This window comes from Hyla sarda, unplaced genomic scaffold, assembly GCF_029499605.1.
Source record: "Hyla sarda isolate aHylSar1 unplaced genomic scaffold, aHylSar1.hap1 scaffold_1153, whole genome shotgun sequence".
Taxonomy (NCBI): Eukaryota; Metazoa; Chordata; class Amphibia; order Anura; family Hylidae; genus Hyla; species Hyla sarda.
The window spans coordinates 88,392-116,211 of NW_026607775.1; the positions used below are offsets into that span (position 1 = coordinate 88,392).

Sequence of the window (27,820 nt, forward strand, 5' to 3'; positions counted from 1 at the left end):
AGCAGCAGCAAGGCCCACAGGGCTGGCTAGCTGGCTAGCCAGCAAGCAGGTAGCAATGAAAGTAGGAATCTTTCTTTTTAACCCTGTAAGGGGGTGGTGCACTGTACCCGAAGATACTGCCATATCGGGTCAATGCATAGAGCGACGGAAGCAAGCTTCGAAATCGGCCCCCGTTCTCAAAAATCCATTTAATATATGGTCCCCAGATAGGGGACGTATCAGATATTAAACTGATAAGAACAGATACTACACTTGATCTTAGCCAAAAGGCCGAGAAGCGATAACCGTGAAAGGGGCGGGCCCAACAAGGTGCCCTTCATGGGCACTATCACTGCTTGCTGTCAGGGAGGCTGCCAGACAATTTTCCATGCACACTCTGGGCTGGGGGGCAGTCAACCACCAGTACACACAGCAGAACCTAAACCCATACCATTATTGCTAAGCAGCAAGACAGGGGCCCATTGCACTCCCAAGGGGCCTTTTTAAATGCAATCCATAACCCGGATTTGCCAGGAACCCTTCTTACTCCTCCTACTTGCATGTGACACTGGGCTTAGGATCTGCATAGGAAACACACACACAAGCACACACCTACCTTTGTTGCCTGCAGATGCCTCCTTGGCTGTCCCCAAACGGTATCAAACCAACACCCACGGGAAGCTGTAAGCATAGAGGACATGCCTGCACCCCATTGGACTTACCTGTGTGGGTTAAATCCGGGTTATTTGACAACCTATGGCGGTGATGGTTCTGCTCAGGCAGAGCAGTGCTGATGCTCCTCATAAAGCTGTCGCTGCTGTGAAGGTTCTAGGTGACATCACAAATCCCTATGGTTACATACACAACAAAGCTGGGTTGTTGTTGTTTACACTCTGCAAGGCCTGTGGAAGTGAGTGACATCATAGCACTGTAGTTCTGAGGGTTCTAGATGGATGCAACAATCTCCTGTTGCTTCTATGAAGGCCATAATAGACGACATCACCAAACAGCTCCATAGTCACATACACAGCAAAGGAGAGATGTTGTTTACACCTAGTGATGTCAGTGGTATTGAGTGACATCACAGCACAGTGCTAAGGCTCCTGGGCCTGGACACAGCAGCGGCTGCAATATCTCAACGGAGAATACGTTTATATATATGTGTGTGTGTGCGCGTATATATATATATATATATATATATATATATATATATATATATATATATTTCTCCGCCGAAATCACTTTTAAACCCATTTCCACCTTTTTTTCCCTTCTCTTCCTCTTACTTTTTTTTCACGTTTTTTTACGTTTTTCTCCTTTTCGCCTCTTTTCTGGGCGTATTATTCTTCTTTTTCTTCTTTTTTTTCGTCTAATGCATACCCCATCAGTGCAGCAATGCTTATTCAATACCGCCAGCAGATGGAGACACTGGGGGATAATTTTCCTAAGGATTTATACTGATTTTTCCTGTCTGAATTTGTCGCACAGAAAGTTGCAGGCCAAATATGTGTGACATTTCTGCGACTTTAGCTTCTAGAGCATTTTTACAACATTATACATAGGTGCTGAATACATAAAAAGCGACTGTTCAGCGACAGACAAGTCGCATCGGCTGAAAGTAGGCCAGAATGTCAGTCCATGTTGGAGCAGGTTTAGATACAGTCTAAAGTATAGATCTCAAAGTCTGTGCACAGAATTTAGCAAGGGCCTCGCACCTTCTGATGCATCAGGTAGGTGCACAATAGCATAGCCCTAACCCTCTGTACTTTGGTCTATATTGATGCGGGACATAGACAGCCAGCTGATGACCAATCCATTAGTGCAATGGGGCTGGAAGCATTTGTCTTTGCCTTTGCAATACCACAGAAGCAATGCATGGTCAATGTACAGCAATGACACACCTGTGTGAACAGCCAGGAGACCCCCCCCCCCCCCCATGTTATGTTACATAGTTACATAGTTAGTACGGTCGAAAAAAGACATATGTCCATCAAGTTCAACCAGGGAATTAAGGGGTAGGGGTGTGGCGCGATATTGGGGAAGGGATGAGATTTTATATTTCTTCATAAGCATTAATCTTATTTTGTCAATTAGGAACATTCAGCACCCACCCGCTATCAAGGCAGCTGCCTATCATGTCATGCCCTACCTGCACAGGTGTGCTGGCTACTCAAATGATCCAATTAAGGAGGCCATTTAGTCAGCAGCAGCAGAAGTCCTGTGCCTGGACGCTCCAACAGCGGCCAGACACAAGCAGAAGCAGAAGCAGCAGAAGCAGCAGCAGCACCACCTTTTGTTTTTTGGCTGCAGCAGCAGCAAGGCCCACAGGGCTGGCTAGCTGGCTAGCCAGCAAGCAGGTAGCAATGAAAGTAGGAATCTTTCTTTTTAACCCTGTAAGGGGGTGGTGCACTGTACCCGAAGATACTGCCATATCGGGTCAATGCATAGAGCGACGGAAGCAAGCTTCGAAATCGGCCCCCGTTCTCAAAAATCCATTTAATATATGGTCCCCAGATAGGGGACGTATCAGATATTAAACTGATAAGAACAGATACTACACTTGATCTTAGCCAAAAGGCCGAGAAGCGATAACCGTGAAAGGGGCGGGCCCAACAAGGTGCCCTTCATGGGCACTATCACTGCTTGCTGTCAGGGAGGCTGCCAGACAATTTTCCATGCACACTCTGGGCTGGGGGGCAGTCAACCACCAGTACACACAGCAGAACCTAAACCCATACCATTATTGCTAAGCAGCAAGACAGGGGCCCATTGCACTCCCAAGGGGCCTTTTTAAATGCAATCCATAACCCGGATTTGCCAGGAACCCTTCTTACTCCTCCTACTTGCATGTGACACTGGGCTTAGGATCTGCATAGGAAACACACACACAAGCACACACCTACCTTTGTTGCCTGCAGATGCCTCCTTGGCTGTCCCCAAACGGTATCAAACCAACACCCACGGGAAGCTGTAAGCATAGAGGACATGCCTGCACCCCATTGGACTTACCTGTGTGGGTTAAATCCGGGTTATTTGACAACCTATGGCGGTGATGGTTCTGCTCAGGCAGAGCAGTGCTGATGCTCCTCATAAAGCTGTCGCTGCTGTGAAGGTTCTAGGTGACATCACAAATCCCTATGGTTACATACACAACAAAGCTGGGTTGTTGTTGTTTACACTCTGCAAGGCCTGTGGAAGTGAGTGACATCATAGCACTGTAGTTCTGAGGGTTCTAGATGGATGCAACAATCTCCTGTTGCTTCTATGAAGGCCATAATAGACGACATCACCAAACAGCTCCATAGTCACATACACAGCAAAGGAGAGATGTTGTTTACACCTAGTGATGTCAGTGGTATTGAGTGACATCACAGCACAGTGCTAAGGCTCCTGGGCCTGGACACAGCAGCGGCTGCAATATCTCAACGGAGAATACGTTTATATATATATATTTCTCCGCCGAAATCACTTTTAAACCCATTTCCACCTTTTTTTCCCTTCTCTTCCTCTTACTTTTTTTTCACGTTTTTTTACGTTTTTCTCCTTTTCGCCTCTTTTCTGGGCGTATTATTCTTCTTTTTCTTCTTTTTTTTCGTCTAATGCATACCCCATCAGTGCAGCAATGCTTATTCAATACCGCCAGCAGATGGAGACACTGGGGGATAATTTTCTAAGGATTTATACTGATTTTTCCTGTCTGAATTTGTCGCACAGAAAGTTGCAGGCCAAATATGTGTGACATTTCTGCGACTTTAGCTTCTAGAGCATTTTTACAACATTATACATAGGTGCTGAATACATAAAAAGCGACTGTTCAGCGACAGACAAGTCGCATCGGCTGAAAGTAGGCCAGAATGTCAGTCCATGTTGGAGCAGGTTTAGATACAGTCTAAAGTATAGATCTCAAAGTCTGTGCACAGAATTTAGCAAGGGCCTCGCACCTTCTGATGCATCAGGTAGGTGCACAATAGCATAGCCTAACCCTCTGTACTTTGGTCTATATTGATGCGGGACATAGACAGCCAGCTGATGACCAATCCATTAGTGCAATGGATGGCTGGAAGCATTTGTCTTTGCCTTTGCAATACCACAGAAGCAATGCATGGTCAATGTACAGCAATGACACACCTGTGTGAACAGCCAGGAGACCCCCCCCCCCCCCCCCCATGTTATGTTACATAGTTACATAGTTAGTACGGTCGAAAAAAGACATATGTCCATCAAGTTCAACCAGGGAATTAAGGGGTAGGGGTGTGGCGCGATATTGGGGAAGGGATGAGATTTTATATTTCTTCATAAGCATTAATCTTATTTTGTCAATTAGGAACATTCAGCACCCACCCGCTATCAAGGCAGCTGCCTATCATGTCATGCCCTACCTGCACAGGTGTGCTGGCTACTCAAATGATCCAATTAAGGAGGCCATTTAGTCAGCAGCAGCAGAAGTCCTGTGCCTGGACGCTCCAACAGCGGCCAGACACAAGCAGAAGCAGAAGCAGCAGAAGCAGCAGCAGCACCACCTTTTGTTTTTTGGCTGCAGCAGCAGCAAGGCCCACAGGGCTGGCTAGCTGGCTAGCCAGCAAGCAGGTAGCAATGAAAGTAGGAATCTTTCTTTTTAACCCTGTAAGGGGGTGGTGCACTGTACCCGAAGATACTGCCATATCGGGTCAATGCATAGGGCGACGGAAGCAAGCTTCGAAATCGGCCCCCGTTCTCAAAAATCCATTTAATATATGGTCCCCAGATAGGGGACGTATCAGATATTAAACTGATAAGAACAGATACTACACTTGATCTTAGCCAAAAGGCCGAGAAGCGATAACCGTGAAAGGGGCGGGCCCAACAAGGTGCCCTTCATGGGCACTATCACTGCTTGCTGTCAGGGAGGCTGCCAGACAATTTTCCATGCACACTCTGGGCTGGGGGGCAGTCAACCACCAGTACACACAGCAGAACCTAAACCCATACCATTATTGCTAAGCAGCAAGACAGGGGCCCATTGCACTCCCACGGGGCCTTTTTAAATGCAATCCATAACCCGGATTTGCCAGGAACCCTTCTTACTCCTCCTACTTGCATGTGACACTGGGCTTAGGATCTGCATAGGAAACACACACACAAGCACACACCTACCTTTGTTGCCTGCAGATGCCTCCTTGGCTGTCCCCAAACGGTATCAAACCAACACCCACGGGAAGCTGTAAGCATAGAGGACATGCCTGCACCCCATTGGACTTACCTGTGTGGGTTAAATCCGGGTTATTTGACAACCTATGGCGGTGATGGTTCTGCTCAGGCAGAGCAGTGCTGATGCTCCTCATAAAGCTGTCGCTGCTGTGAAGGTTCTAGGTGACATCACAAATCCCTATGGTTACATACACAACAAAGCTGGGTTGTTGTTGTTTACACTCTGCAAGGCCTGTGGAAGTGAGTGACATCATAGCACTGTAGTTCTGAGGGTTCTAGATGGATGCAACAATCTCCTGTTGCTTCTATGAAGGCCATAATAGACGACATCACCAAACAGCTCCATAGTCACATACACAGCAAAGGAGAGATGTTGTTTACACCTAGTGATGTCAGTGGTATTGAGTGACATCACAGCACAGTGCTAAGGCTCCTGGGCCTGGACACAGCAGCGGCTGCAATATCTCAACGGAGAATACGTTTATATATATGTGTGTGTGTGCGCGTATATATATATATATATATATATATATATATATATTTCTCCGCCGAAATCACTTTTAAACCCATTTCCACCTTTTTTTCCCTTCTCTTTCTCTTACTTTTTTTTCACGTTTTTTTACGTTTTTCTCCTTTTCGCCTCTTTTCTGGGCGTATTATTCTTCTTTTTCTTCTTTTTTTTCGTCTAATGCATACCCCATCAGTGCAGCAATGCTTATTCAATACCGCCAGCAGATGGAGACACTGGGGGATAATTTTCTAAGGATTTATACTGATTTTTCCTGTCTGAATTTGTCGCACAGAAAGTTGCAGGCCAAATATGTGTGACATTTCTGCGACTTTAGCTTCTAGAGCATTTTTACAACATTATACATAGGTGCTGAATACATAAAAAGCGACTGTTCAGCGACAGACAAGTCGCATCGGCTGAAAGTAGGCCAGAATGTCAGTCCATGTTGGAGCAGGTTTAGATACAGTCTAAAGCATAGATCTCAAAGTCTGTGCACATAATTTAGCAAGGGCCTCGCACCTTCTGATGCATCAGGTAGGTGCACAATAGCATAGCCTAACCCTCTGTACTTTGGTCTATATTGATGCGGGACATAGACAGCCAGCTGATGACCAATCCATTAGTGCAATGGATGGCTGGAAGCATTTGTCTTTGCCTTTGCAATACCACAGAAGCAATGCATGGTCAATGTACAGCAATGACACACCTGTGTGAACAGCCAGGAGACCCCCCCCCCCCCCCCCCATGTTATGTTACATAGTTACATAGTTAGTACGGTCGAAAAAAGACATATGTCCATCAAGTTCAACCAGGGAATTAAGGGGTAGGGGTGTGGCGCGATATTGGGGAAGGGATGAGATTTTATATTTCTTCATAAGCATTAATCTTATTTTGTCAATTAGGAACATTCAGCACCCACCCGCTATCAAGGCAGCTGCCTATCATGTCATGCCCTACCTGCACAGGTGTGCTGGCTACTCAAATGATCCAATTAAGGAGGCCATTTAGTCAGCAGCAGCAGAAGTCCTGTGCCTGGACGCTCCAACAGCGGCCAGACACAAGCAGAAGCAGAAGCAGCAGAAGCAGCAGCAGCACCACCTTTTGTTTTTTGGCTGCAGCAGCAGCAAGGCCCACAGGGCTGGCTAGCTGGCTAGCCAGCAAGCAGGTAGCAATGAAAGTAGGAATCTTTCTTTTTAACCCTGTAAGGGGGTGGTGCACTGTACCCGAAGATACTGCCATATCGGGTCAATGCATAGGGCGACGGAAGCAAGCTTCGAAATCGGCCCCCGTTCTCAAAAATCCATTTAATATATGGTCCCCAGATAGGGGACGTATCAGATATTAAACTGATAAGAACAGATACTACACTTGATCTTAGCCAAAAGGCCGAGAAGCGATAACCGTGAAAGGGGCGGGCCCAACAAGGTGCCCTTCATGGGCACTATCACTGCTTGCTGTCAGGGAGGCTGCCAGACAATTTTCCATGCACACTCTGGGCTGGGGGGCAGTCAACCACCAGTACACACAGCAGAACCTAAACCCATACCATTATTGCTAAGCAGCAAGACAGGGGCCCATTGCACTCCCACGGGGCCTTTTTAAATGCAATCCATAACCCGGATTTGCCAGGAACCCTTCTTACTCCTCCTACTTGCATGTGACACTGGGCTTAGGATCTGCATAGGAAACACACACACAAGCACACACCTACCTTTGTTGCCTGCAGATGCCTCCTTGGCTGTCCCCAAACGGTATCAAACCAACACCCACGGGAAGCTGTAAGCATAGAGGACATGCCTGCACCCCATTGGACTTACCTGTGTGGGTTAAATCCGGGTTATTTGACAACCTATGGCGGTGATGGTTCTGCTCAGGCAGAGCAGTGCTGATGCTCCTCATAAAGCTGTCGCTGCTGTGAAGGTTCTAGGTGACATCACAAATCCCTATGGTTACATACACAACAAAGCTGGGTTGTTGTTGTTTACACTCTGCAAGGCCTGTGGAAGTGAGTGACATCATAGCACTGTAGTTCTGAGGGTTCTAGATGGATGCAACAATCTCCTGTTGCTTCTATGAAGGCCATAATAGACGACATCACCAAACAGCTCCATAGTCACATACACAGCAAAGGAGAGATGTTGTTTACACCTAGTGATGTCAGTGGTATTGAGTGACATCACAGCACAGTGCTAAGGCTCCTGGGCCTGGACACAGCAGCGGCTGCAATATCTCAACGGAGAATACGTTTATATATATGTGTGTGTGTGCGCGTATATATATATATATATATATATATATATATATATATATATATATATTTCTCCGCTGAAATCACTTTTAAACCCATTTCCACCTTTTTTTCCCTTCTCTTCCTCTTACTTTTTTTTCACGTTTTTTTACGTTTTTCTCCTTTTCGCCTCTTTTCTGGGCGTATTATTCTTCTTTTTCTTCTTTTTTTTCGTCTAATGCATACCCCATCAGTGCAGCAATGCTTATTCAATACCGCCAGCAGATGGAGACACTGGGGGATAATTTTCTAAGGATTTATACTGATTTTTCCTGTCTGAATTTGTCGCACAGAAAGTTGCAGGCCAAATATGTGTGACATTTCTGCGACTTTAGCTTCTAGAGCATTTTTACAACATTATACATAGGTGCTGAATACATAAAAAGCGACTGTTCAGCGACAGACAAGTCGCATCGGCTGAAAGTAGGCCAGAATGTCAGTCCATGTTGGAGCAGGTTTAGATACAGTCTAAAGTATAGATCTCAAAGTCTGTGCACAGAATTTAGCAAGGGCCTCGCACCTTCTGATGCATCAGGTAGGTGCACAATAGCATAGCCTAACCCTCTGTACTTTGGTCTATATTGATGCGGGACATAGACAGCCAGCTGATGACCAATCCATTAGTGCAATGGATGGCTGGAAGCATTTGTCTTTGCCTTTGCAATATCACAGAAGCAATGCATGGTCAATGTACAGCAATGACACACCTGTGTGAACAGCCAGGAGACCCCCCCCCCCATGTTATGTTACATAGTTACATAGTTAGTACGGTCGAAAAAAGACATATGTCCATCAAGTTCAACCAGGGAATTAAGGGGTAGGGGTGTGGCGCGATATTGGGGAAGGGATGAGATTTTATATTTCTTCATAAGCATTAATCTTATTTTGTCAATTAGGAACATTCAGCACCCACCCGCTATCAAGGCAGCTGCCTATCATGTCATGCCCTACCTGCACAGGTGTGCTGGCTACTCAAATGATCCAATTAAGGAGGCCATTTAGTCAGCAGCAGCAGAAGTCCTGTGCCTGGACGCTCCAACAGCGGCCAGACACAAGCAGAAGCAGAAGCAGCAGAAGCAGCAGCAGCACCACCTTTTGTTTTTTGGCTGCAGCAGCAGCAAGGCCCACAGGGCTGGCTAGCTGGCTAGCCAGCAAGCAGGTAGCAATGAAAGTAGGAATCTTTCTTTTTAACCCTGTAAGGGGGTGGTGCACTGTACCCGAAGATACTGCCATATCGGGTCAATGCATAGGGCGACGGAAGCAAGCTTCGAAATCGGCCCCCGTTCTCAAAAATCCATTTAATATATGGTCCCCAGATAGGGGACGTATCAGATATTAAACTGATAAGAACAGATACTACACTTGATCTTAGCCAAAAGGCCGAGAAGCGATAACCGTGAAAGGGGCGGGCCCAACAAGGTGCCCTTCATGGGCACTATCACTGCTTGCTGTCAGGGAGGCTGCCAGACAATTTTCCATGCACACTCTGGGCTGGGGGGCAGTCAACCACCAGTACACACAGCAGAACCTAAACCCATACCATTATTGCTAAGCAGCAAGACAGGGGCCCATTGCACTCCCACGGGGCCTTTTTAAATGCAATCCATAACCCGGATTTGCCAGGAACCCTTCTTACTCCTCCTACTTGCATGTGACACTGGGCTTAGGATCTGCATAGGAAACACACACACAAGCACACACCTACCTTTGTTGCCTGCAGATGCCTCCTTGGCTGTCCCCAAACGGTATCAAACCAACACCCACGGGAAGCTGTAAGCATAGAGGACATGCCTGCACCCCATTGGACTTACCTGTGTGGGTTAAATCCGGGTTATTTGACAACCTATGGCGGTGATGGTTCTGCTCAGGCAGAGCAGTGCTGATGCTCCTCATAAAGCTGTCGCTGCTGTGAAGGTTCTAGGTGACATCACAAATCCCTATGGTTACATACACAACAAAGCTGGGTTGTTGTTGTTTACACTCTGCAAGGCCTGTGGAAGTGAGTGACATCATAGCACTGTAGTTCTGAGGGTTCTAGATGGATGCAACAATCTCCTGTTGCTTCTATGAAGGCCATAATAGACGACATCACCAAACAGCTCCATAGTCACATACACAGCAAAGGAGAGATGTTGTTTACACCTAGTGATGTCAGTGGTATTGAGTGACATCACAGCACAGTGCTAAGGCTCCTGGGCCTGGACACAGCAGCGGCTGCAATATCTCAACGGAGAATACGTTTATATATATGTGTGTGTGTGCGCGTATATATATATATATATATATATATATATATATATATATTTCTCCGCCGAAATCACTTTTAAACCCATTTCCACCTTTTTTTCCCTTCTCTTTCTCTTACTTTTTTTTCACGTTTTTTTACGTTTTTCTCCTTTTCGCCTCTTTTCTGGGCGTATTATTCTTCTTTTTCTTCTTTTTTTTCGTCTAATGCATACCCCATCAGTGCAGCAATGCTTATTCAATACCGCCAGCAGATGGAGACACTGGGGGATAATTTTCTAAGGATTTATACTGATTTTTCCTGTCTGAATTTGTCGCACAGAAAGTTGCAGGCCAAATATGTGTGACATTTCTGCGACTTTAGCTTCTAGAGCATTTTTACAACATTATACATAGGTGCTGAATACATAAAAAGCGACTGTTCAGCGACAGACAAGTCGCATCGGCTGAAAGTAGGCCAGAATGTCAGTCCATGTTGGAGCAGGTTTAGATACAGTCTAAAGCATAGATCTCAAAGTCTGTGCACATAATTTAGCAAGGGCCTCGCACCTTCTGATGCATCAGGTAGGTGCACAATAGCATAGCCTAACCCTCTGTACTTTGGTCTATATTGATGCGGGACATAGACAGCCAGCTGATGACCAATCCATTAGTGCAATGGATGGCTGGAAGCATTTGTCTTTGCCTTTGCAATACCACAGAAGCAATGCATGGTCAATGTACAGCAATGACACACCTGTGTGAACAGCCAGGAGACCCCCCCCCCCCCATGTTATGTTACATAGTTACATAGTTAGTACGGTCGAAAAAAGACATATGTCCATCAAGTTCAACCAGGGAATTAAGGGGTAGGGGTGTGGCGCGATATTGGGGAAGGGATGAGATTTTATATTTCTTCATAAGCATTAATCTTATTTTGTCAATTAGGAACATTCAGCACCCACCCGCTATCAAGGCAGCTGCCTATCATGTCATGCCCTACCTGCACAGGTGTGCTGGCTACTCAAATGATCCAATTAAGGAGGCCATTTAGTCAGCAGCAGCAGAAGTCCTGTGCCTGGACGCTCCAACAGCGGCCAGACACAAGCAGAAGCAGAAGCAGCAGAAGCAGCAGCAGCACCACCTTTTGTTTTTTGGCTGCAGCAGCAGCAAGGCCCACAGGGCTGGCTAGCTGGCTAGCCAGCAAGCAGGTAGCAATGAAAGTAGGAATCTTTCTTTTTAACCCTGTAAGGGGGTGGTGCACTGTACCCGAAGATACTGCCATATCGGGTCAATGCATAGGGCGACGGAAGCAAGCTTCGAAATCGGCCCCCGTTCTCAAAAATCCATTTAATATATGGTCCCCAGATAGGGGACGTATCAGATATTAAACTGATAAGAACAGATACTACACTTGATCTTAGCCAAAAGGCCGAGAAGCGATAACCGTGAAAGGGGCGGGCCCAACAAGGTGCCCTTCATGGGCACTATCACTGCTTGCTGTCAGGGAGGCTGCCAGACAATTTTCCATGCACACTCTGGGCTGGGGGGCAGTCAACCACCAGTACACACAGCAGAACCTAAACCCATACCATTATTGCTAAGCAGCAAGACAGGGGCCCATTGCACTCCCACGGGGCCTTTTTAAATGCAATCCATAACCCGGATTTGCCAGGAACCCTTCTTACTCCTCCTACTTGCATGTGACACTGGGCTTAGGATCTGCATAGGAAACACACACACAAGCACACACCTACCTTTGTTGCCTGCAGATGCCTCCTTGGCTGTCCCCAAACGGTATCAAACCAACACCCACGGGAAGCTGTAAGCATAGAGGACATGCCTGCACCCCATTGGACTTACCTGTGTGGGTTAAATCCGGGTTATTTGACAACCTATGGCGGTGATGGTTCTGCTCAGGCAGAGCAGTGCTGATGCTCCTCATAAAGCTGTCGCTGCTGTGAAGGTTCTAGGTGACATCACAAATCCCTATGGTTACATACACAACAAAGCTGGGTTGTTGTTGTTTACACTCTGCAAGGCCTGTGGAAGTGAGTGACATCATAGCACTGTAGTTCTGAGGGTTCTAGATGGATGCAACAATCTCCTGTTGCTTCTATGAAGGCCATAATAGACGACATCACCAAACAGCTCCATAGTCACATACACAGCAAAGGAGAGATGTTGTTTACACCTAGTGATGTCAGTGGTATTGAGTGACATCACAGCACAGTGCTAAGGCTCCTGGGCCTGGACACAGCAGCGGCTGCAATATCTCAACGGAGAATACGTTTATATATATGTGTGTGTGTGCGCGTATATATATATATATATATATATATATATATATATATATATATATATATTTCTCCGCCGAAATCACTTTTAAACCCATTTCCACCTTTTTTTCCCTTCTCTTCCTCTTACTTTTTTTTCACGTTTTTTTACGTTTTTCTCCTTTTCGCCTCTTTTCTGGGCGTATTATTCTTCTTTTTCTTCTTTTTTTTCGTCTAATGCATACCCCATCAGTGCAGCAATGCTTATTCAATACCGCCAGCAGATGGAGACACTGGGGGATAATTTTCTAAGGATTTATACTGATTTTTCCTGTCTGAATTTGTCGCACAGAAAGTTGCAGGCCAAATATGTGTGACATTTCTGCGACTTTATCTTCTAGAGCATTTTTACAACATTATACATAGGTGCTGAATACATAAAAAGCGACTGTTCAGCGACAGACAAGTCGCATCGGCTGAAAGTAGGCCAGAATGTCAGTCCATGTTGGAGCAGGTTTAGATACAGTCTAAAGTATAGATCTCAAAGTCTGTGCACAGAATTTAGCAAGGGCCTCGCACCTTCTGATGCATCAGGTAGGTGCACAATAGCATAGCCTAACCCTCTGTACTTTGGTCTATATTGATGCGGGACATAGACAGCCAGCTGATGACCAATCCATTAGTGCAATGGATGGCTGGAAGCATTTGTCTTTGCCTTTGCAATACCACAGAAGCAATGCATGGTCAATGTACAGCAATGACACACCTGTGTGAACAGCCAGGAGACCCCCCCCCCCCCCCATGTTATGTTACATAGTTACATAGTTAGTACGGTCGAAAAAAGACATATGTCCATCAAGTTCAACCAGGGAATTAAGGGGTAGGGGTGTGGCGCGATATTGGGGAAGGGATGAGATTTTATATTTCTTCATAAGCATTAATCTTATTTTGTCAATTAGGAACATTCAGCACCCACCCGCTATCAAGGCAGCTGCCTATCATGTCATGCCCTACCTGCACAGGTGTGCTGGCTACTCAAATGATCCAATTAAGGAGGCCATTTAGTCAGCAGCAGCAGAAGTCCTGTGCCTGGACGCTCCAACAGCGGCCAGACACAAGCAGAAGCAGAAGCAGCAGAAGCAGCAGCAGCACCACCTTTTGTTTTTTGGCTGCAGCAGCAGCAAGGCCCACAGGGCTGGCTAGCTGGCTAGCCAGCAAGCAGGTAGCAATGAAAGTAGGAATCTTTCTTTTTAACCCTGTAAGGGGGTGGTGCACTGTACCCGAAGATACTGCCATATCGGGTCAATGCATAGGGCGACGGAAGCAAGCTTCGAAATCGGCCCCCGTTCTCAAAAATCCATTTAATATATGGTCCCCAGATAGGGGACGTATCAGATATTAAACTGATAAGAACAGATACTACACTTGATCTTAGCCAAAAGGCCGAGAAGCGATAACCGTGAAAGGGGCGGGCCCAACAAGGTGCCCTTCATGGGCACTATCACTGCTTGCTGTCAGGGAGGCTGCCAGACAATTTTCCATGCACACTCTGGGCTGGGGGGCAGTCAACCACCAGTACACACAGCAGAACCTAAACCCATACCATTATTGCTAAGCAGCAAGACAGGGGCCCATTGCACTCCCACGGGGCCTTTTTAAATGCAATCCATAACCCGGATTTGCCAGGAACCCTTCTTACTCCTCCTACTTGCATGTGACACTGGGCTTAGGATCTGCATAGGAAACACACACACAAGCACACACCTACCTTTGTTGCCTGCAGATGCCTCCTTGGCTGTCCCCAAACGGTATCAAACCAACACCCACGGGAAGCTGTAAGCATAGAGGACATGCCTGCACCCCATTGGACTTACCTGTGTGGGTTAAATCCGGGTTATTTGACAACCTATGGCGGTGATGGTTCTGCTCAGGCAGAGCAGTGCTGATGCTCCTCATAAAGCTGTCGCTGCTGTGAAGGTTCTAGGTGACATCACAAATCCCTATGGTTACATACACAACAAAGCTGGGTTGTTGTTGTTTACACTCTGCAAGGCCTGTGGAAGTGAGTGACATCATAGCACTGTAGTTCTGAGGGTTCTAGATGGATGCAACAATCTCCTGTTGCTTCTATGAAGGCCATAATAGACGACATCACCAAACAGCTCCATAGTCACATACACAGCAAAGGAGAGATGTTGTTTACACCTAGTGATGTCAGTGGTATTGAGTGACATCACAGCACAGTGCTAAGGCTCCTGGGCCTGGACACAGCAGCGGCTGCAATATCTCAACGGAGAATACGTTTATATATATGTGTGTGTGTGCGCGTATATATATATATATATATATATATATATATATATATATATATATATTTCTCCGCCGAAATCACTTTTAAACCCATTTCCACCTTTTTTTCCCTTCTCTTTCTCTTACTTTTTTTTCACGTTTTTTTACGTTTTTCTCCTTTTCGCCTCTTTTCTGGGCGTATTATTCTTCTTTTTCTTCTTTTTTTTCGTCTAATGCATACCCCATCAGTGCAGCAATGCTTATTCAATACCGCCAGCAGATGGAGACACTGGGGGATAATTTTCTAAGGATTTATACTGATTTTTCCTGTCTGAATTTGTCGCACAGAAAGTTGCAGGCCAAATATGTGTGACATTTCTGCGACTTTAGCTTCTAGAGCATTTTTACAACATTATACATAGGTGCTGAATACATAAAAAGCGACTGTTCAGCGACAGACAAGTCGCATCGGCTGAAAGTAGGCCAGAATGTCAGTCCATGTTGGAGCAGGTTTAGATACAGTCTAAAGCATAGATCTCAAAGTCTGTGCACAGAATTTAGCAAGGGCCTCGCACCTTCTGATGCATCAGGTAGGTGCACAATAGCATAGCCTAACCCTCTGTACTTTGGTCTATATTGATGCGGGACATAGACAGCCAGCTGATGACCAATCCATTAGTGCAATGGATGGCTGGAAGCATTTGTCTTTGCCTTTGCAATATCACAGAAGCAATGCATGGTCAATGTACAGCAATGACACACCTGTGTGAACAGCCAGGAGACCCCCCCCCCCCATGTTATGTTACATAGTTACATAGTTAGTACGGTCGAAAAAAGACATATGTCCATCAAGTTCAACCAGGGAATTAAGGGGTAGGGGTGTGGCGCGATATTGGGGAAGGGATGAGATTTTATATTTCTTCATAAGCATTAATCTTATTTTGTCAATTAGGAACATTCAGCACCCACCCGCTATCAAGGCAGCTGCCTATCATGTCATGCCCTACCTGCACAGGTGTGCTGGCTACTCAAATGATCCAATTAAGGAGGCCATTTAGTCAGCAGCAGCAGAAGTCCTGTGCCTGGACGCTCCAACAGCGGCCAGACACAAGCAAAAGCAGAAGCAGCAGAAGCAGCAGCAGCACCACCTTTTGTTTTTTGGCTGCAGCAGCAGCAAGGCCCACAGGGCTGGCTAGCTGGCTAGCCAGCAAGCAGGTAGCAATGAAAGTAGGAATCTTTCTTTTTAACCCTGTAAGGGGGTGGTGCACTGTACCCGAAGATACTGCCATATCGGGTCAATGCATAGGGCGACGGAAGCAAGCTTCGAAATCGGCCCCCGTTCTCAAAAATCCATTTAATATATGGTCCCCAGATAGGGGACGTATCAGATATTAAACTGATAAGAACAGATACTACACTTGATCTTAGCCAAAAGGCCGAGAAGCGATAACCGTGAAAGGGGCGGGCCCAACAAGGTGCCCTTCATGGGCACTATCACTGCTTGCTGTCAGGGAGGCTGCCAGACAATTTTCCATGCACACTCTGGGCTGGGGGGCAGTCAACCACCAGTACACACAGCAGAACCTAAACCCATACCATTATTGCTAAGCAGCAAGACAGGGGCCCATTGCACTCCCACGGGGCCTTTTTAAATGCAATCCATAACCCGGATTTGCCAGGAACCCTTCTTACTCCTCCTACTTGCATGTGACACTGGGCTTAGGATCTGCATAGGAAACACACACACAAGCACACACCTACCTTTGTTGCCTGCAGATGCCTCCTTGGCTGTCCCCAAACGGTATCAAACCAACACCCACGGGAAGCTGTAAGCATAGAGGACATGCCTGCACCCCATTGGACTTACCTGTGTGGGTTAAATCCGGGTTATTTGACAACCTATGGCGGTGATGGTTCTGCTCAGGCAGAGCAGTGCTGATGCTCCTCATAAAGCTGTCGCTGCTGTGAAGGTTCTAGGTGACATCACAAATCCCTATGGTTACATACACAACAAAGCTGGGTTGTTGTTGTTTACACTCTGCAAGGCCTGTGGAAGTGAGTGACATCATAGCACTGTAGTTCTGAGGGTTCTAGATGGATGCAACAATCTCCTGTTGCTTCTATGAAGGCCATAATAGACGACATCACCAAACAGCTCCATAGTCACATACACAGCAAAGGAGAGATGTTGTTTACACCTAGTGATGTCAGTGGTATTGAGTGACATCACAGCACAGTGCTAAGGCTCCTGGGCCTGGACACAGCAGCGGCTGCAATATCTCAACGGAGAATACGTTTATATATATGTGTGTGTGTGCGCGTATATATATATATATATATATATATATATATATATATATATATATTTCTCCGCCGAAATCACTTTTAAACCCATTTCCACCTTTTTTTCCCTTCTCTTTCTCTTACTTTTTTTTCACGTTTTTTTACGTTTTTCTCCTTTTCGCCTCTTTTCTGGGCGTATTATTCTTCTTTTTCTTCTTTTTTTTCGTCTAATGCATACCCCATCAGTGCAGCAATGCTTATTCAATACCGCCAGCAGATGGAGACACTGGGGGATAATTTTCTAAGGATTTATACTGATTTTTCCTGTCTGAATTTGTCGCACAGAAAGTTGCAGGCCAAATATGTGTGACATTTCTGCGACTTTAGCTTCTAGAGCATTTTTACAACATTATACATAGGTGCTGAATACATAAAAAGCGACTGTTCAGCGACAGACAAGTCGCATCGGCTGAAAGTAGGCCAGAATGTCAGTCCATGTTGGAGCAGGTTTAGATACAGTCTAAAGCATAGATCTCAAAGTCTGTGCACAGAATTTAGCAAGGGCCTCGCACCTTCTGATGCATCAGGTAGGTGCACAATAGCATAGCCTAACCCTCTGTACTTTGGTCTATATTGATGCGGGACATAGACAGCCAGCTGATGACCAATCCATTAGTGCAATGGATGGCTGGAAGCATTTGTCTTTGCCTTTGCAATACCACAGAAGCAATGCATGGTCAATGTACAGCAATGACACACCTGTGTGAACAGCCAGGAGACCCCCCCCCCCCCCCCCCATGTTATGTTACATAGTTACATAGTTAGTACGGTCGAAAAAAGACATATGTCCATCAAGTTCAACCAGGGAATTAAGGGGTAGGGGTGTGGCGCGATATTGGGGAAGGGATGAGATTTTATATTTCTTCACAAGCATTAATCTTATTTTGTCAATTAGGAACATTCAGCACCCACCCGCTATCAAGGCAGCTGCCTATCATGTCATGCCCTACCTGCACAGGTGTGCTGGCTACTCAAATGATCCAATTAAGGAGGCCATTTAGTCAGCAGCAGCAGAAGTCCTGTGCCTGGACGCTCCAACAGCGGCCAGACACAAGCAGAAGCAGAAGCAGCAGAAGCAGCAGCAGCACCACCTTTTGTTTTTTGGCTGCAGCAGCAGCAAGGCCCACAGGGCTGGCTAGCTGGCTAGCCAGCAAGCAGGTAGCAATGAAAGTAGGAATCTTTCTTTTTAACCCTGTAAGGGGGTGGTGCACTGTACCCGAAGATACTGCCATATCGGGTCAATGCATAGGGCGACGGAAGCAAGCTTCGAAATCGGCCCCCGTTCTCAAAAATCCATTTAATATATGGTCCCCAGATAGGGGACGTATCAGATATTAAACTGATAAGAACAGATACTACACTTGATCTTAGCCAAAAGGCCGAGAAGCGATAACCGTGAAAGGGGCGGGCCCAACAAGGTGCCCTTCATGGGCACTATCACTGCTTGCTGTCAGGGAGGCTGCCAGACAATTTTCCATGCACACTCTGGGCTGGGGGGCAGTCAACCACCAGTACACACAGCAGAACCTAAACCCATACCATTATTGCTAAGCAGCAAGACAGGGGCCCATTGCACTCCCACGGGGCCTTTTTAAATGCAATCCATAACCCGGATTTGCCAGGAACCCTTCTTACTCCTCCTACTTGCATGTGACACTGGGCTTAGGATCTGCATAGGAAACACACACACAAGCACACACCTACCTTTGTTGCCTGCAGATGCCTCCTTGGCTGTCCCCAAACGGTATCAAACCAACACCCACGGGAAGCTGTAAGCATAGAGGACATGCCTGCACCCCATTGGACTTACCTGTGTGGGTTAAATCCGGGTTATTTGACAACCTATGGCGGTGATGGTTCTGCTCAGGCAGAGCAGTGCTGATGCTCCTCATAAAGCTGTCGCTGCTGTGAAGGTTCTAGGTGACATCACAAATCCCTATGGTTACATACACAACAAAGCTGGGTTGTTGTTGTTTACACTCTGCAAGGCCTGTGGAAGTGAGTGACATCATAGCACTGTAGTTCTGAGGGTTCTAGATGGATGCAACAATCTCCTGTTGCTTCTATGAAGGCCATAATAGACGACATCACCAAACAGCTCCATAGTCACATACACAGCAAAGGAGAGATGTTGTTTACACCTAGTGATGTCAGTGGTATTGAGTGACATCACAGCACAGTGCTAAGGCTCCTGGGCCTGGACACAGCAGCGGCTGCAATATCTCAACGGAGAATACGTTTATATATATGTGTGTGTGTGCGCGTATATATATATATATATATATATATATTTCTCCGCCGAAATCACTTTTAAACCCATTTCCACCTTTTTTTCCCTTCTCTTCCTCTTACTTTTTTTTCACGTTTTTTTACGTTTTTCTCCTTTTCGCCTCTTTTCTGGGCGTATTATTCTTCTTTTTCTTCTTTTTTTTCGTCTAATGCATACCCCATCAGTGCAGCAATGCTTATTCAATACCGCCAGCAGATGGAGACACTGGGGGATAATTTTCTAAGGATTTATACTGATTTTTCCTGTCTGAATTTGTCGCACAGAAAGTTGCAGGCCAAATATGTGTGACATTTCTGCGACTTTAGCTTCTAGAGCATTTTTACAACATTATACATAGGTGCTGAATACATAAAAAGCGACTGTTCAGCGACAGACAAGTCGCATCGGCTGAAAGTAGGCCAGAATGTCAGTCCATGTTGGAGCAGGTTTAGATACAGTCTAAAGTATAGATCTCAAAGTCTGTGCACAGAATTTAGCAAGGGCCTCGCACCTTCTGATGCATCAGGTAGGTGCACAATAGCATAGCCTAACCCTCTGTACTTTGGTCTATATTGATGCGGGACATAGACAGCCAGCTGATGACCAATCCATTAGTGCAATGGATGGCTGGAAGCATTTGTCTTTGCCTTTGCAATACCACAGAAGCAATGCATGGTCAATGTACAGCAATGACACACCTGTGTGAACAGCCAGGAGACCCCCCCCCCCCATGTTATGTTACATAGTTACATAGTTAGTACGGTCGAAAAAAGACATATGTCCATCAAGTTCAACCAGGGAATTAAGGGGTAGGGGTGTGGCGCGATATTGGGGAAGGGATGAGATTTTATATTTCTTCATAAGCATTAATCTTATTTTGTCAATTAGGAACATTCAGCACCCACCCGCTATCAAGGCAGCTGCCTATCATGTCATGCCCTACCTGCACAGGTGTGCTGGCTACTCAAATGATCCAATTAAGGAGGCCATTTAGTCAGCAGCAGCAGAAGTCCTGTGCCTGGACGCTCCAACAGCGGCCAGACACAAGCAGAAGCAGAAGCAGCAGAAGCAGCAGCAGCACCACCTTTTGTTTTTTGGCTGCAGCAGCAGCAAGGCCCACAGGGCTGGCTAGCTGGCTAGCCAGCAAGCAGGTAGCAATGAAAGTAGGAATCTTTCTTTTTAACCCTGTAAGGGGGTGGTGCACTGTACCCGAAGATACTGCCATATCGGGTCAATGCATAGGGCGACGGAAGCAAGCTTCGAAATCGGCCCCCGTTCTCAAAAATCCATTTAATATATGGTCCCCAGATAGGGGACGTATCAGATATTAAACTGATAAGAACAGATACTACACTTGATCTTAGCCAAAAGGCCGAGAAGCGATAACCGTGAAAGGGGCGGGCCCAACAAGGTGCCCTTCATGGGCACTATCACTGCTTGCTGTCAGGGAGGCTGCCAGACAATTTTCCATGCACACTCTGGGCTGGGGGGCAGTCAACCACCAGTACACACAGCAGAACCTAAACCCATACCATTATTGCTAAGCAGCAAGACAGGGGCCCATTGCACTCCCACGGGGCCTTTTTAAATGCAATCCATAACCCGGATTTGCCAGGAACCCTTCTTACTCCTCCTACTTGCATGTGACACTGGGCTTAGGATCTGCATAGGAAACACACACACAAGCACACACCTACCTTTGTTGCCTGCAGATGCCTCCTTGGCTGTCCCCAAACGGTATCAAACCAACACCCACGGGAAGCTGTAAGCATAGAGGACATGCCTGCACCCCATTGGACTTACCTGTGTGGGTTAAATCCGGGTTATTTGACAACCTATGGCGGTGATGGTTCTGCTCAGGCAGAGCAGTGCTGATGCTCCTCATAAAGCTGTCGCTGCTGTGAAGGTTCTAGGTGACATCACAAATCCCTATGGTTACATACACAACAAAGCTGGGTTGTTGTTGTTTACACTCTGCAAGGCCTGTGGAAGTGAGTGACATCATAGCACTGTAGTTCTGAGGGTTCTAGATGGATGCAACAATCTCCTGTTGCTTCTATGAAGGCCATAATAGACGACATCACCAAACAGCTCCATAGTCACATACACAGCAAAGGAGAGATGTTGTTTACACCTAGTGATGTCAGTGGTATTGAGTGACATCACAGCACAGTGCTAAGGCTCCTGGGCCTGGACACAGCAGCGGCTGCAATATCTCAACGGAGAATACGTTTATATATATGTGTGTGTGTGCGCGTATATATATATATATATATATATATATATATATATATATATTTCTCCGCCGAAATCACTTTTAAACCCATTTCCACCTTTTTTTCCCTTCTCTTTCTCTTACTTTTTTTTCACGTTTTTTTACGTTTTTCTCCTTTTCGCCTCTTTTCTGGGCGTATTATTCTTCTTTTTCTTCTTTTTTTTCGTCTAATGCATACCCCATCAGTGCAGCAATGCTTATTCAATACCGCCAGCAGATGGAGACACTGGGGGATAATTTTCTAAGGATTTATACTGATTTTTCCTGTCTGAATTTGTCGCACAGAAAGTTGCAGGCCAAATATGTGTGACATTTCTGCGACTTTAGCTTCTAGAGCATTTTTACAACATTATACATAGGTGCTGAATACATAAAAAGCGACTGTTCAGCGACAGACAAGTCGCATCGGCTGAAAGTAGGCCAGAATGTCAGTCCATGTTGGAGCAGGTTTAGATACAGTCTAAAGCATAGATCTCAAAGTCTGTGCACAGAATTTAGCAAGGGCCTCGCACCTTCTGATGCATCAGGTAGGTGCACAATAGCATAGCCTAACCCTCTGTACTTTGGTCTATATTGATGCGGGACATAGACAGCCAGCTGATGACCAATCCATTAGTGCAATGGATGGCTGGAAGCATTTGTCTTTGCCTTTGCAATACCACAGAAGCAATGCATGGTCAATGTACAGCAATGACACACCTGTGTGAACAGCCAGGAGACCCCCCCCCCCCCCCATGTTATGTTACATAGTTACATAGTTAGTACGGTCGAAAAAAGACATATGTCCATCAAGTTCAACCAGGGAATTAAGGGGTAGGGGTGTGGCGCGATATTGGGGAAGGGATGAGATTTTATATTTCTTCATAAGCATTAATCTTATTTTGTCAATTAGGAACATTCAGCACCCACCCGCTATCAAGGCAGCTGCCTATCATGTCATGCCCTACCTGCACAGGTGTGCTGGCTACTCAAATGATCCAATTAAGGAGGCCATTTAGTCAGCAGCAGCAGAAGTCCTGTGCCTGGACGCTCCAACAGCGGCCAGACACAAGCAGAAGCAGAAGCAGCAGAAGCAGCAGCAGCACCACCTTTTGTTTTTTGGCTGCAGCAGCAGCAAGGCCCACAGGGCTGGCTAGCTGGCTAGCCAGCAAGCAGGTAGCAATGAAAGTAGGAATCTTTCTTTTTAACCCTGTAAGGGGGTGGTGCACTGTACCCGAAGATACTGCCATATCGGGTCAATGCATAGGGCGACGGAAGCAAGCTTCGAAATCGGCCCCCGTTCTCAAAAATCCATTTAATATATGGTCCCCAGATAGGGGACGTATCAGATATTAAACTGATAAGAACAGATACTACACTTGATCTTAGCCAAAAGGCCGAGAAGCGATAACCGTGAAAGGGGCGGGCCCAACAAGGTGCCCTTCATGGGCACTATCACTGCTTGCTGTCAGGGAGGCTGCCAGACAATTTTCCATGCACACTCTGGGCTGGGGGGCAGTCAACCACCAGTACACACAGCAGAACCTAAACCCATACCATTATTGCTAAGCAGCAAGACAGGGGCCCATTGCACTCCCACGGGGCCTTTTTAAATGCAATCCATAACCCGGATTTGCCAGGAACCCTTCTTACTCCTCCTACTTGCATGTGACACTGGGCTTAGGATCTGCATAGGAAACACACACACAAGCACACACCTACCTTTGTTGCCTGCAGATGCCTCCTTGGCTGTCCCCAAACGGTATCAAACCAACACCCACGGGAAGCTGTAAGCATAGAGGACATGCCTGCACCCCATTGGACTTACCTGTGTGGGTTAAATCCGGGTTATTTGACAACCTATGGCGGTGATGGTTCTGCTCAGGCAGAGCAGTGCTGATGCTCCTCATAAAGCTGTCGCTGCTGTGAAGGTTCTAGGTGACATCACAAATCCCTATGGTTACATACACAACAAAGCTGGGTTGTTGTTGTTTACACTCTGCAAGGCCTGTGGAAGTGAGTGACATCATAGCACTGTAGTTCTGAGGGTTCTAGATGGATGCAACAATCTCCTGTTGCTTCTATGAAGGCCATAATAGACGACATCACCAAACAGCTCCAATAGTCACATACACAGCAAAGGAGAGATGTTGTTTACACCTAGTGATGTCAGTGGTATTGAGTGACATCACAGCACAGTGCTAGGCTCCTGGGCCTGGACACAGCAGCGGCTGCAATATCTCAACGGAGAATACGTTTATATATATGTGTGTGTGTGCGCGTATATATATATATATATATATATATATATATATATATATATATTTCTCCGCCGAAATCACTTTTAAACCCATTTCCACCTTTTTTTTCCCTTCTCTTCCTCTTACTTTTTTTTCACGTTTTTTTACGTTTTTCTCCCTTTTCGCCTCTTTTCTGGGCGTATTATTCTTCTTTTTCCTTCTTTTTTTTCGTCTAATGCATACCCCATCAGTGCAGCAATGCTTATTCAATACCGCCAGCAGATGGAGACACTGGGGGATAAATTTTCTAAGGATTTATACTGATTTTTCCTGTCTGAATTTGTCGCACAGAAAGTTGCAGGCCAAATATGTGTGACATTTCTGCGACTTTAGCTTCTAGAGCATTTTTACAACTTTATACATAGGTGCTGAATACATAAAAAGCGACTGTTCAGCGACAGACAAGTCGCATCGGCTGAAAGTAGGCCAGAATGTCAGTCCATGTTGGAGCAGGTTTAGATACAGTCTAAAGTATAGATCTCAAAGTCTGTGCACAGAATTTAGCAAGGGCCTCGCACCTTCTGATGCATCAGGTAGGTGCACAATAGCATAGCCTAACCCTCTGTACTTTGGTCTATATTGATGCGGGACATAGACAGCCAGCTGATGACCAATCCATTAGTGCAATGGATGGCTGGAAGCATTTGTCTTTGCCTTTGCAATACCACAGAAGCAATGCATGGTCAATGTACAGCAATGACACACCTGTGTGAACAGCCCAGGAGGAACCCCCCCCCCCATGTTATGTTACATAGTTACATAGTTAGTACGGTCGAAAAAAGACATATGTCCATCAAGTTCAACCAGGGAATTAAGGGGTAGGGGGGGTGTGGCGCGATATTGGGGAAGGGATGAGATTTTATATTTCTTCATAAGCATTAATCTTATTTTGTCAATTAGGAACATTCAGCACCCACCCGCTATCAAGGCAGCTGCCTATCATGTCATGCCCTACCTGCACAGGTGTGCTGGCTACTCAAATGATCCAATTAAGGAGGCCATTTAGTCAGCAGCAGCAGAAGTCCTGTGCCTGGACGCTCCAACAGCGGCCAGACACAAGCAAGAAGCAGAAGCAGCAGAAGCAGCAGCAGCACCACCTTTTGTTTTTTGGCTGCAGCAGCAGCAAGGCCCACAGGGCTGGCTAGCTGGCTAGCCAGCAAGGCAGGTAGCAATGAAAGTAGGAATCTTTCTTTTTAACCCTGTAAGGGGGTGGTGCACTGTACCCGAAGATACTGCCATATCGGGTCAATGTCACTAGGGCGACGGAAGCAAGCTTCGAAATCGGCCCCCGTTCTCAAAAATCCATTTAATATATGGTCCCCAGATAGGGGACGTATCAGATATTAACTGATAAGAACAGATACTACACTTGATCTTAGCCAAAAGGCCGAGAAGCGATAACCGTGAAAGGGGCGGGCCCAACAAGGTGCCCTTCATGGGCACTATCACTGCTTGCTGTCAGGGAGGCTGCCAGACAATTTTCCATGCACACTCTGGGCTGGGGGGGCAGTCAACCACCAGTACACACAGCAGAACCTAAACCATACCATTATTGCTAAGCAGCAAGACAGGGGCCCATTGCACTCCCACGGGGCCTTTTTAAAATGCAATCCATAACCCGATTTGCCAGGAACCCTTCTTACTCCTCCTACTTGCATGTGGACACTGGGCTTAGGATCTGCATAGGAAACACACACACAAGCACACACCTACCTTTGTTGCCTGCAGATGCCTCCTTGGCTGTCCCCAAACGGTATCAAACCAACACCCACGGGAAGCTGTAAGCATAGAGGACATGCCTGCACCCCATTGGACTTACCTGTGTGGGTTAAATCCGGGTTAATTGACAACCTATGGCGGGTGATGGTTCTGCTCAGGCAGAGCAGTGCTGATGCTCCTCATAAAGCTGTCGCTGCTGTGAAGGTTTCTAGGTGACATCACAATCCCTATGGTTACATACACAACAAAGCTGGGTTGTTGTTGTTTACACTCTGCAAGGCCTGTGGAAGTGAGTGACATCATAGCACTGTAGTTCTGAGGGTTCTAGATGGATGCAACAATCTCCCTGTTGCTTCTATCAAGGCCATAATAGACGACATCACCAAACAGCTCCATAGTCCACATACACAGCAAAGGAGAGATGTTGTTTACACCTAGTGATGTCAGTGGTATTGAGTGACATCACAGCACAGTGCTAAGGCTCCTGGGGCCTGGACACAGCAGCGGCTGCAATATCTCAACGGAGAATACGTTTATATATATGTGTGTGTGTGCGCGTATATATATATATATATATATATATATATATATATATATATATTTCTCCGCCGAAATCACTTTTAAACCCATTTCCACCTTTTTTTCCCCTTCTCTTCCTCTTACTTTTTTTTCACGTTTTTTTACGTTTTTCTCCTTTTCGCCTCTTTTCTGGGCGTAATATTCTTCTTTTTCTTCTTTTTTTCGTCTAAGCAATGCTTATTCAATACCGCCAGCAGATGGAGACACTGGGGGATAATTTTCTAAGGATTTATACTGATTTTTCCTGTCTGAATTTGTCGCACAGAAAGTTGCAGGCCAAATATGTGTGACATTTCTGCGACTTTAGCTTCTAGAGCATTTTTACAACATTATACATAGGTGCTGAATACATAAAAAGCGACTGTTCAGCGACAGACAAGTCGCATCGGCTGAAAGTAGGCCAGAATGTCAGTCCATGTTGGAGCAGGTTTAGATACAGTCTAAAGTATAGATCTCAAAGTCTGTGCACAGAATTTAGCAAGGGCCTCGCACCTTCTGATGCATCAGGTAGGTGCACAATAGCATAGCCTAACCCTCTGTACTTTGGTTTATATTGATGCGGGACATAGACAGCCAGCTGATGACCAATCCATTAGTGCAATGGATGGCTGGAAGCATTTGTCTTTGCCTTTGCAATACCACAGAAGCAATGCATGGTCAATGTACAGCAATGACACACCTGTGTGAACAGCCAGGAGACCCCCCCCCCCATGTTATGTTACATAGTTACATAGTTAGTACGGTCGAAAAAAGACATATGTCCATCAAGTTCAACCAGGGAATTAAGGGGTAGGGGTGTGGCGCGATATTGGGGAAGGGATGAGATTTTATATTTCTTCATAAGCATTAATCTTATTTTGTCAATTAGGAACATTCAGCACCCACCCGCTATCAAGGCAGCTGCCTATCATGTCATGCCCTACCTGCACAGGTGTGCTGGCTACTCAAATGATCCAATTAAGGAGGCCATTTAGTCAGCAGCAGCAGAAGTCCTGTGCCTGGACGCTCCAACAGCGGCCAGACACAAGCAGAAGCAGAAGCAGCAGAAGCAGCAGCAGCACCACCTTTTGTTTTTTGGCTGCAGCAGCAGCAAGGCCCACAGGGCTGGCTAGCTGGCTAGCCAGCAAGCAGGTAGCAATGAAAGTAGGAATCTTTCTTTTTAACCCTGTAAGGGGGTGGTGCACTGTACCCGAAGATACTGCCATATCGGGTCAATGCATAGGGCGACGGAAGCAAGCTTCGAAATCGGCCCCCGTTCTCAAAAATCCATTTAATATATGGTCCCCAGATAGGGGACGTATCAGATATTAAACTGATAAGAACAGATACTACACTTGATCTTAGCCAAAAGGCCGAGAAGCGATAACCGTGAAAGGGGCGGGCCCAACAAGGTGCCCTTCATGGGCACTATCACTGCTTGCTGTCAGGGAGGCTGCCAGACAATTTTCCATGCACACTCTGGGCTGGGGGGCAGTCAACCACCAGTACACACAGCAGAACCTAAACCCATACCATTATTGCTAAGCAGCAAGACAGGGGCCCATTGCACTCCCACGGGGCCTTTTTAAATGCAATCCATAACCCGGATTTGCCAGGAACCCTTC

The 27,820-nt window shown here is 46.2% G+C and overlaps 13 non-coding genes across 13 annotated transcripts; all 13 read right to left on the bottom strand.

The window, feature by feature from the left end:
- Positions 1–91: 91 nt before the first annotated feature.
- On the bottom strand, positions 92–282 carry LOC130302148 (U2 spliceosomal RNA). Its single transcript, XR_008852453.1, has one exon. It is a non-coding gene; the product is annotated as a U2 spliceosomal RNA (small nuclear RNA).
- A 2,096-nt stretch (positions 283–2,378) lies between these two features.
- Positions 2,379–2,569, bottom strand: LOC130302149 (U2 spliceosomal RNA). The gene has a single exon (XR_008852454.1). It is a non-coding gene; the product is annotated as a U2 spliceosomal RNA (small nuclear RNA).
- Positions 2,570–4,608: 2,039 nt separating this feature from the next.
- On the bottom strand, positions 4,609–4,799 carry LOC130302136 (U2 spliceosomal RNA). Its single transcript, XR_008852441.1, has one exon. It is a non-coding gene; the product is annotated as a U2 spliceosomal RNA (small nuclear RNA).
- Positions 4,800–6,884: 2,085 nt separating this feature from the next.
- LOC130302137 (U2 spliceosomal RNA) lies at positions 6,885–7,075 on the bottom strand. Its single transcript, XR_008852442.1, has one exon. It is a non-coding gene; the product is annotated as a U2 spliceosomal RNA (small nuclear RNA).
- A 2,090-nt stretch (positions 7,076–9,165) lies between these two features.
- On the bottom strand, positions 9,166–9,356 carry LOC130302138 (U2 spliceosomal RNA). The gene has a single exon (XR_008852443.1). It is a non-coding gene; the product is annotated as a U2 spliceosomal RNA (small nuclear RNA).
- Positions 9,357–11,440: 2,084 nt separating this feature from the next.
- On the bottom strand, positions 11,441–11,631 carry LOC130302139 (U2 spliceosomal RNA). Its single transcript, XR_008852444.1, has one exon. It is a non-coding gene; the product is annotated as a U2 spliceosomal RNA (small nuclear RNA).
- Positions 11,632–13,727: 2,096 nt separating this feature from the next.
- LOC130302140 (U2 spliceosomal RNA) lies at positions 13,728–13,918 on the bottom strand. The gene has a single exon (XR_008852445.1). It is a non-coding gene; the product is annotated as a U2 spliceosomal RNA (small nuclear RNA).
- Positions 13,919–16,009: 2,091 nt separating this feature from the next.
- Positions 16,010–16,200, bottom strand: LOC130302141 (U2 spliceosomal RNA). The gene has a single exon (XR_008852446.1). It is a non-coding gene; the product is annotated as a U2 spliceosomal RNA (small nuclear RNA).
- Positions 16,201–18,295: 2,095 nt separating this feature from the next.
- On the bottom strand, positions 18,296–18,486 carry LOC130302142 (U2 spliceosomal RNA). The gene has a single exon (XR_008852447.1). It is a non-coding gene; the product is annotated as a U2 spliceosomal RNA (small nuclear RNA).
- A 2,071-nt stretch (positions 18,487–20,557) lies between these two features.
- LOC130302144 (U2 spliceosomal RNA) lies at positions 20,558–20,748 on the bottom strand. Its single transcript, XR_008852449.1, has one exon. It is a non-coding gene; the product is annotated as a U2 spliceosomal RNA (small nuclear RNA).
- A 2,088-nt stretch (positions 20,749–22,836) lies between these two features.
- Positions 22,837–23,027, bottom strand: LOC130302145 (U2 spliceosomal RNA). Its single transcript, XR_008852450.1, has one exon. It is a non-coding gene; the product is annotated as a U2 spliceosomal RNA (small nuclear RNA).
- A 2,098-nt stretch (positions 23,028–25,125) lies between these two features.
- Positions 25,126–25,317, bottom strand: LOC130302150 (U2 spliceosomal RNA). The gene has a single exon (XR_008852455.1). It is a non-coding gene; the product is annotated as a U2 spliceosomal RNA (small nuclear RNA).
- Positions 25,318–27,389: 2,072 nt separating this feature from the next.
- On the bottom strand, positions 27,390–27,580 carry LOC130302146 (U2 spliceosomal RNA). Its single transcript, XR_008852451.1, has one exon. It is a non-coding gene; the product is annotated as a U2 spliceosomal RNA (small nuclear RNA).
- Positions 27,581–27,820: the final 240 nt, after the last annotated feature.